Here is a 9864-nt window from a genome sequence, read left to right as displayed (position 1 = left end):
GGAAGTGGACACGGGGCTGAGGGCACCTGGTATGTTGGAAGGCAGTGTCTATAAGGGAGGGTTTAGGTTGTGAGTGTGGAACTGGAAGGGTAGCTATTTAGCAATCAGAAGTTAGAGTTTGGCACTTTTGAATACTTTTGTATATTTTGGAGTACTTTGGAGTACAAAAGATTATTTGACAACAGTTAGTGATTCTATGTTGGCTTCAGCATTCTAGATTCTACTTAGTTTGCTCTAACTGGCAATAAGAAGGATCTTTTAAGAGCAATGTGAGAATGAGCTCATTTACACGAATGCTGCTTTTGATTCATTATAATTCTCCCAAATAGAAATCAATCTTTAAGTCTCTCATCTTTAAGGTGGCTCACGCCTGTAATTCTAACACTTTGGGAGGCCAAGGTGGGCAAACTCTCTGAGCTCAGGAGTTCGAGACAAGCTTGGTCGACATGGTGAAACCACATCTCTACTCAAAAAATACAAAAAGCCAGATGTGGTGGCACGCACTTGTAATCCCAGCTACTTGGGAAGCCAAGGCAGGAGAATCGCTTGAGCCTGGGAGGCAGAGGTTTCAGTGAGCCAAGATCGAGCCACTGTACTCCAGCCTGGGCAACAGAGTGAGACTCTGTCTCAAAATACATAAATAAATAAATAAATAAATAAATAAATAAATAAATAAATCTTTGAGTACTTAAAAAAATTTATTAAGGACAATAGGTGATTTTGAGATGTCTTTCACATATAATGTTTCCCTTTGTCTTAGCTCTAAGTACAGTTTTGATGACATGTGTTTCTCACCTTTTTAAAATTATTATTATTAGATAAAGCTTACTTTCATGTCAATTTATTCTAACAAGCAATAAAAATTTGAGGCCAAGGGCAATGGCTCACTCCTTTAATCCCAGCACTTTGGGAGGCTGAGGTGAGAGGATCACTTGAGGCCAGGAGTTCAAGACCAGCCTGGGTGACAGAGAGGGACCCCATCTCTAAAAAAAAAAATTAATAACTAGCCAGGCATAGTAGTGTGTGCCTGTAGTTCCAGCTACTTGGAAGGCTGAGGTGGGAAGATTGCTTGAGCCCAGGAGGTCGAGGCTGCAGTGAGCCATGATCATGCCACTGCACTTTAGCCTGGGTGACAGAGTGCAGAGTGAGACCCTATCTCAAAAATAAAAATAAAAAAAAGACCAGAGGGAATTCTTCAGCAGGCTGTCCCTTTGGACTGGAACGGCACCATCGGCTCTCCTACTATGTATATATGTGTATATATATACCCACATATACATCGGCTGTATATGTGTGTATATATGTGTATGTGTATTTGTATATATACCTGTGTGTGTGTACACATACACAAATATATAAAACACAAAAATTCTGTTGGTTCTATTTCTCTGGAGCACTCAGTCTTATTCAGGAAAAATGACAGATTCTGAGCTCGTTTGACATAAACAGCTTGGTTTCATTTAAATATGCTCTAATGCACAATGAGACATTTCATTTGAAATATTCCCGAACCTGGACCTGAACCTTAGTTGGAAGCATGGTTTCCTGTCTGTTTTCAACCTGTTTTCAACAATTCTGCTTAGTTTCATATATATTTGATTGAATTCACCATAGTAAGTTACCTTTGATATGAATGTATGATTCTGACTTAAATTGACTAGGTTCATCCCAATTTGTTGTAAGGCACAAAAAGTAATGACCGTGACACTGACACTTATCATGAAGGACATCCTCAATGTCAACTCACTCACATCTTCTCCCTGACCCTGAACCTCATGCCCACCTTTACCCTAACACTCTCTGGCCTTGAGCCTGACCTTTATCCTCAACCTGACCCGCATTGTGAGCATAACCCTCATCCCGACCCCTGCCTTAAACCTGACCTAAGCCTCATACACTGGACCTGAATTGCACTTGACTCTCACTTTTTCTCTCACTTTCATCCTCAGGTAGACCTCACTCTCCCTCACTCTCACATTCACCCTGACCTTCAGCTTCATCTTGACACTTGCCCTTGACTCTAAATGAGACCTTCATCATCACTGTTGCCCTGACCCTGCCCTGCTCACTCATCCTCACTCTGAGTTTATTCCTCAGGTGGACGCTTACCTTGACACTGACTTTGATCTCTCTCTCACACCCATGCTCACACTCACCGTGCACCTGCTTTCACTCTGACTTTAATCCTCACTGGGACCTACTCTGATCCTAAATCAAACACTAACCCTCACCCTCAGCCTGACATTAACAGTGACTCTGACCCTCACTCTGGCCCCATCTTTACCCTAAATCACAATCCCCTTCCTTTTTTGAGACAGGGTCTCGCTACATTGCCCAGGCTGACCTCTAATTGTTGGACTCAAGCAATCCTCAGCTTCCTGAGTAGTTGGGATTATAGGCACGCACCAGGACATCACATCCTTAACATCTCTGTGACCCTGACTCTCATCCTCACCTTGATTCTAACCTGAATCAAATGCTCAGCCTACTCTCTCCCAAACCCCAACCTAGATCATCACCCTAATTCTCAACCTCACCCTCATCCTAGCCCCCATTCTCATTTCATCACCTCAGTCTGACCATCACTCTCACTTTCAGTCTGGCCCTGACATTCACCCTCACATTCACCCCATTCTGACTCTGACCTTGACCCTCAGTCTCACTCTGAGTCTGACTGCCCCCCCTCCTTTCACGGCCACTGACCCTGACAGTCACCCTTACTCTGATCCTCTTGATGATGCAGATACGGATCATCGCCCTGACTGTGTGATGCTTACTCTGGTACCATCACCTGAGCCTGTCTCTCACCCTTATATTGAACCTCGAAGTCTAAGGTTGAAGTTCATGCCCAAGATCAAAGTCAAGGGCAAATCTTAAGCAAAGAATGTCAACCATACATTTTTGTTAACTATAGCTTATTTCTTGTTCATACAACTAGTGAGAACTATTGACAAGTAGAGATAACAAGATAACCCAGACTAACTAGGTAACTAGACATAATTAGAATAACTAGAGTATGTAAAAGAGAGGCTCCAGGACATACATGTGTCTCGAGTTGTCACTAGTTATCTAGTTAGCAATAGTAGTTCAAAAAAGAAGTTAGAGTTGGAGTACTTTTGAATGCTTTTAGAATATTTTTTATGATTCTTTGGAGAACAATTCTAAGTTGATTTCACAAATCCTGCTGAGTCATTGTAACTCCTCCATATAACAATACATATTTTGAATGCTTTTGACTACATTTGTAAATTTATTAAGAACAATATGGGATTCTTAATGTGGTAATATATTGAGGCTAAAAAAGAAAAAAAATATGGGATTCAGAACTCCTTTTCACAAATATCATAAATAGCTCTGACAAATAATAAGTGAGATGAAAGTGTGTTTCTCACCTGGTTTGTTTAAAGTTTACATTAATATCAATGTATTCTAATCAGCAATAAATTGAGTAGAATGTTTGAACTTGTGTTTACTAATACTGCAGTATTAGTCTTTTTTTCCTTCCTTTTTCTGATTTGGCTTCTTCTTTTTCTTCTTCTTCTTTTTTTTTTTTTTTTTTTTTTTTTTGATACAATGTCTCGCTCTGTCACCCAGGCTGGAGTGCAGTGCAGTGGGGTAATCTCAGCTCACTTGGCTCATTGCAATCTCCGCCTCCTGGATTCAAGCATTTCTTCTGCCTCAGCCTCTCAAGTAGCTGGGACTACAGGCGCATGCCACCAAGTTTGGCTAATTTTTTATATTAATATTCTTAGTAGAGATGGGGTTTTGCCATATTAGCCAGGCTGGTCTTGAACTCCTGGCTTCAAGTGATCTACCTGCCTTGGCCTCCCAAAGTGCTGGAACTACAGATGTGAGCCACCATGCCTGGCCCGCTTTGGCTTCTGATTCATTAAACACACAGTATTAGTCTTTAAAAAAATCTTTTCAAAAGATATTTTATATATATATATATATATATTACCTTGAGCTTCTTTAGACTGCTTATTTTTACAAATACTGATTGGATTCATCTTACTTTGATTTGACTAGCAACAAGAAGGTTCTTTGAGAACATGTATGGTTATGGGCTCATTTACACAAATACTGCTTTGATTCACTATAATTGCTTATAACTCCCAATAAGAGAAATTCTAAGATCTTTGAAGTTTTGAGCATCTTAAGTACTTTTGAATCCTTTTGAAGATTCTTTTGAGAACACAGGCGATTCAAGCTCATTTCCATAAATGCTCCCTAGCTAAATTTAATTTGGTCTTACTTGAAGAAGAAAAGTGCAGTTGAGGCAAGTGTGTATCCTTGGCTTTTAGCTCATGTAAAGGTGATATTTATCTCAATTCATTCTAATAGAAGAAATTTCACATTTAACCATTTTAACCATTTTAAGTTGCACAGAGGCGTTTAGTACATTCACAGTATTGCCCAACAATCACCATTATCTAATTCCAGAAAATTTTCATTTGTTGCTGTTGTTTTTCTTTGTATTTCTTTTCTTTTCTTTTTTTTTTTGAGATGGAGTCTCGCTCCAGCCCGGGCTGGAGTGCAGTGGCTGGATCTCAGCTCACTGCAAGCTCCGCCTCCCAGGTTCACGCCATTCTCCTGCCTCAGCCTCCTGTGTAGCTGGGACTACAGGCACCCGCCATCTCGCCCGGCTAGTTTTTTGTATTTTTAGTAGAGATGTGGTTTCACCGTGTTAGCCAGGATGGTCTTGATCTCCTGACCTCGTGATCCGCCCGTCTCGGCCTCCCAAAGTGCTGGGATTACAGGCTTGAGCCACCGCGCCCGGCCTATTTTCTTATTTTTAAATTTCTTTTTCCTTTTATGTGATTCTTCAATTAAGACATCCCATTATGGCAATTCCAGAACATTTCCATCACCCCAAAAGGGAATCCTGTGCCTATTAAGTGGTCATTTTGCATTTCACCTTCCCACTAGACCCTGCTACTAACCTGCTTTCTGTCTCCATGGATCTGCCTATTCTGGACATATAAATTCATTTAAGTGGAATGATACAGTATATGGTCTTTTGCGTCTGGTTTTTTTCACTTAGCATAATGCTTTCAAGGTTCATCCATGTTATACCATGTATCAATACTTCATTCCTTTTTATGGCTGAATACTATTTGATTGTATGGATTTATCATATTTTGCTTATCCATTCACCAACTGATGAACATTTGGATTGTTTCCACCTTTCAGCTATTCTGAATAGTGCTGATGTAAACATGCTATACAAGTTTTTGTTTGAACACCTGTTTTCAATTATTTGGGGCATACAGCTTGGAGTGGAAATGCTGGGTCAAATGCTAATTCTATGTTTAACTTATTGAGGAACCACCAAACGGATTTCCCCAACAGATAGAACACTTTAAATTCTTACCAGCAATGTACAGTATAAGGGTTCTAATCTCTCCACATCTTTGCCAACAGTTGTTATTTTCCATTAAAAAAGTATTTTTATTATAGCCATTCTAGTGGGCGTGAAGTGGCATTTTATTATGGTTTTAGTTTGCATTTCTCTAATGACTAGTGACATTAAGCATTTTTTTTGGTGTGTTCTTGATGGCTGTTTTGTATGCACTTACTTCTTTGAAGAAACCTTTATTCAAGTCATTTGCTCATTTAAAAATTGGGTTGTTAGTCTTTTTGTTATTGAGTCATAGACATCTTAATATATTCTGGATGCTAGACCATTATCAGATATACGATTTGCAAATATTTTCTTTCATTCTTATGGGTTGCCTTGTCACTCTTCCAGTAGTGTCCTTTGGTGCACAAAGTTTTAAGTTTTGATAAATTTCTATTTCTTTTTTGAGACAGGGTCTCACTCTTGTCATCCAGGCTAGAGTGCAGTGGTACAATCATGGCTCACTGCAGCCTGGAACTCCCAAACTCAAGCTATCCTCCCATTTCAGCCTCCCAAGTAGCTGGGACTACAGGTGCCTGCCACCATGCCCAGCTATTTTTTGGGGAATTTTTCTTTTTTTTGGTAGAGAAGGGTCTGTGTTGCCCAGTCTGGTCTTGACCTCCTGAGCTCAAATGATCCTCCTGCCTTGGCCTCCTAAAGTGCTGGGATTACAGGGGGGAGCCACCACGACTGGCCCAATTTATTTTTCCATTTGTTGCTTCTGCTTTTGGTGCCATATCTAAGAAACAACTTTTCAGATGCCAGGTAATGAAAATTAACCCCTATGCTTTCTTCTAAGAGTTTTAGCTTTTATATTTAGATCTTTATCGTCTTTGAGTTAATTTTTGTATATAGTGGAAGGTAGAGGTCCAACTTCATTCTTTTACTTGTGGTTATCCAGTTGTTCCAGCACTATTTATTGAAAAGGCTATTCTTTCCCCATTAAATGGTCTTGGCATCCTCATTGAAAAGCAATTAACCATTTCTCTATGGTTTCATTTCTGGACTTTCAATCCTATCCATTGGTCTATGTCTACGCTTACGGCAGTGCCACACTGTTTTAATTACTGAAGCTTTGTGTTAAGTTTTAAAATTAAGAAGAGTGAGTCCTCCAACCTTGTTTTTTTTGAAAATTGTTTTGGCTATTCTGGGTCCCTTAAAATTCCCTATGAACTTTAGGATCAACTTTTCCATTTCTGCAAAAAGGCCATTGGAATTTTGACAGGGATAGCTGTAGATTGCTTTGAGGAGTAATGCCATTTTAACAATATTAAGTCTTTCAACCCATGAACACAGTATGTAGTTTCATTTATTTGGAGCTTATACAATTTCTTTCAGCAATGATTTGTAATTTTCAGTGTACAAATCTTGTTCCTTCTTGGTTAAAGTTATTCCTAAATATGTTATTATTTTTGATGCTATTGCAAATGGAACTATTTTCTTATTTTCAAATTGCTTGTTAGTTATAGAAATGTAGGCTTTACTATATATAAGATCACATCATCTGTGAATAGAGATAGTTTTACTTCTTCCTTTCCCATTTGGATGGCTTGTTTTTTCTTGTCTAATTGCTGGAAACAGACCTTCCAGTACAATGTTGAATAGAAGCGGCACAAGTGGGCATCCTTGTCTTGTCACTGACCTTAGGGGAAAAGTTTTCAGTTTTCACCACTGAGTATGATGTTAGCTGTGGGTCTGTCATTATTGCATCCCATGCTGTGAATGTAGGCTTCGAGACTGCTGAAGAGCCAGGGAGGAAAGCAGGGTGAGGGGCAAGTAAAACATTGCAAAATTTTCCTAATTTTTCTCTTTTATGAATAGACTTCATTTTTAGAGGAATTTTAGGTCCACAGCAAAATTAAACAGAAGGGACAGAGATTTCTCATTGATGTCACCTCTGTCCTTGTATTTTTAATTAAACTGTTCCATAGATTTTATTCACGTGATGAGTAACAGTCACATGGAGCACAGAGGGATGCTGAGGGAGGGCTCCAGATCAGGGGCTGGATTTGAAACTGTCCCAATTGTCCCACAGAACTGATGTTTATGGTTTCTTTGAATAAACAGAAATTGGTCCTTCCAGGCCAGGTGCGGTGGCTCATGCCTGTAATCCCAGCACTTTGGGAAGCTGAGGTGGGAGAATCACTTGAGCCTAGGAATTTAAGATCAGCCCGGGCAATGTGGTGAAACCCCATCTCTACAAAAAAATAAAAAAATTTGCCAGGTGTGGTGGCATGCGCCTGTAGTCCCAACTACTCGGGGCTGAGGTGGAAGACTCACTTGAGCCCAGGAGGTTGAGGCTACAGTGAGTGGTGATCATGCTGCCGCACTCTAGCCTGGGTGACAGAGCAAGACCCTGTCTCAGAAAAAAAAAAAAAAAAAAAAAGAAAGAAAAAGAAAAAGAAAAGAAATGGATTCCCCCAGTCTTAAAACTTGAGAAGGTCACATTTGTCCTGCGTTCCTTTCTCAGGAAAACCAACCATCAGGCCTCCCAGATAGTATCAAGGAGCTCCAACTTACCAGATCATTGCATCTGGACAATGAGAACCCACACTCCTCATCAGTCATGATTGCCTAACCAATCACCTGATTCCTGTTCCAAATCCTCTTTCTTATTTCTCCCTAAGTTCTGTTTTCCCACAGTTACGTTTCTTCCCTGCTACACAAACCCCTGATTTTGATCAGTCAGGGAGATGGATGTGAGACTGATCTCCCATCTTCTTGGCTGCAGCACTCAATTAAAGCCTTCTTCCCTTGCAATACTCGTTGTCTCAGTGATTGGCTTTCTGACTGGCAAGCAGCAGGACCTAGACCCAACCCCTGTTGTTTCAGTAACAGATTCTGCCCAGTACTAACATGGCAGCCTCTAAGACAAGAGAAGGGAATTGGTCCTTTCTGTGAAAGCCAGGACAGAATATCAAGAATTGTTTGTCTGTCTTCTGGCTCACAATGGCCTTGGGGCCTTGTTCTCTATCTCCTGAGTACTGGAGAACAGAGAAGTCTCAGAAGGCTGACATTGGGAAGGTAAGAAGAAATAAGAGGATGGAAGGGGGTGTTGGAGAAAATAAAAACAAAATCTCCTGCTAACCCAGAAAATCCCCTACACAAACGTAGAAAATAAAGATAAGTTTTATTACCAAATAATATTGAACTGGACTGGGAAGCACATCATATACAATCTGCTAATCAGATGCCAGACAGAAAGATATCTTACTTTTTATCTAGTTGGGCAGATACAATCTATTACAAACATGTCCTCAAAATTAATGGTAATTTGCCCCCTTGTAAGAGGATTTGACATTGTTTGCTGTACAATTTTTCATAGTTCATCCTAAATTCACCTGGTAATTGGAGTAGCCATCTTTTAATTGCCTTTATCAAAAATAAAAAATAAAACTTTTATCTATGACAAACGGGCGGTTACCAGTTTGGAGCTAGGCACCTAAGCTAAACTCCCAAGGTGACAGGGAGATAAGGGCACTATCTTCGTCACTGTTTACATTTCAAAGAGATGGCTCACCAGACCTTTGGGGGAAACGTTCCTATTTCGTAAAGCTGGCCGGTGCTTATTCAGCGTTTCAAGTGTCAGGTACATATCAAAGCGGCATTTACACATAGATTTCTTACGGAGATACTCCAAGGGCGGGAGGTCAGGTTTATTTCCCTTTCAGTAACAAATAAAATTTAATTCAATTTGTATCTGCCATTAAGATTTAAACGCTCCTCCTATGAGCTGAAGGTCTGATCTGCAAAACCCCAATTGCCGTGTTGCACAAGGTATCAGCGTAGCCCAGTTTTAAAAATATTATTATTTTTAAAATATATATATTTAACTCCTGGCCTCAAGCCATCTCCAGCTTCAGCCTCCCTCGGCGTTACAGGAATCACAGGCGCACGCCACCACGCCCGGCTCCAGTAGCACAGATCTGAATCGGGATCTTAGATAAGAGGCCAGAGAGCCAGACTCCATCCTGAGTGAGGCTTCCCTCCTCCAGAAACTGGATGAGAGTCTGTCACTAACTCTGAGGACTTCGACAAGAGGAAGGTGACTACAGGCCACCCACAGGAGTGCACTGGTGTTGAGGGTAAGGGTTCAACTGAGACGCTGGGAGGCGGTTTTGCCCTGCCTGTGTCCCACAGGCAGTACGAAGTCGAATCTACATAGGGCTCACATAAGCTAGTTCGCATGCTATGGAGCCTCAGCCCAGGGAATTCAGTGGGTCCGGTGCAGGACACTCTGTACCCAATGCACACCTGACAGTTCGCGCACTGCTCCGGCTAGATTCGCCAATGAGAAATGACTTCCCTCGGTAACCCCAGCTTCCGGAAGCGCCTGCCGAAGCTGCCGCAGAGGCTTGTGGGGAGTGTAGTCTTTTTTTTTTTTTTTTTTTTTTTTTTTTTGGCAGAATGGGCCTAGAGGACAGAGACTTCACTCGGGAGCCAGAATCTGTTTTCAGCATGTT

Source organism: Macaca nemestrina, chromosome 15 (assembly GCF_043159975.1).
Source record: "Macaca nemestrina isolate mMacNem1 chromosome 15, mMacNem.hap1, whole genome shotgun sequence".
In the NCBI taxonomy this organism is placed as follows: Eukaryota; Metazoa; Chordata; class Mammalia; order Primates; family Cercopithecidae; genus Macaca; species Macaca nemestrina.
The sequence above is the reverse complement of the archived record's forward strand: the minus strand, read 5'-3'. Positions refer to the sequence as shown.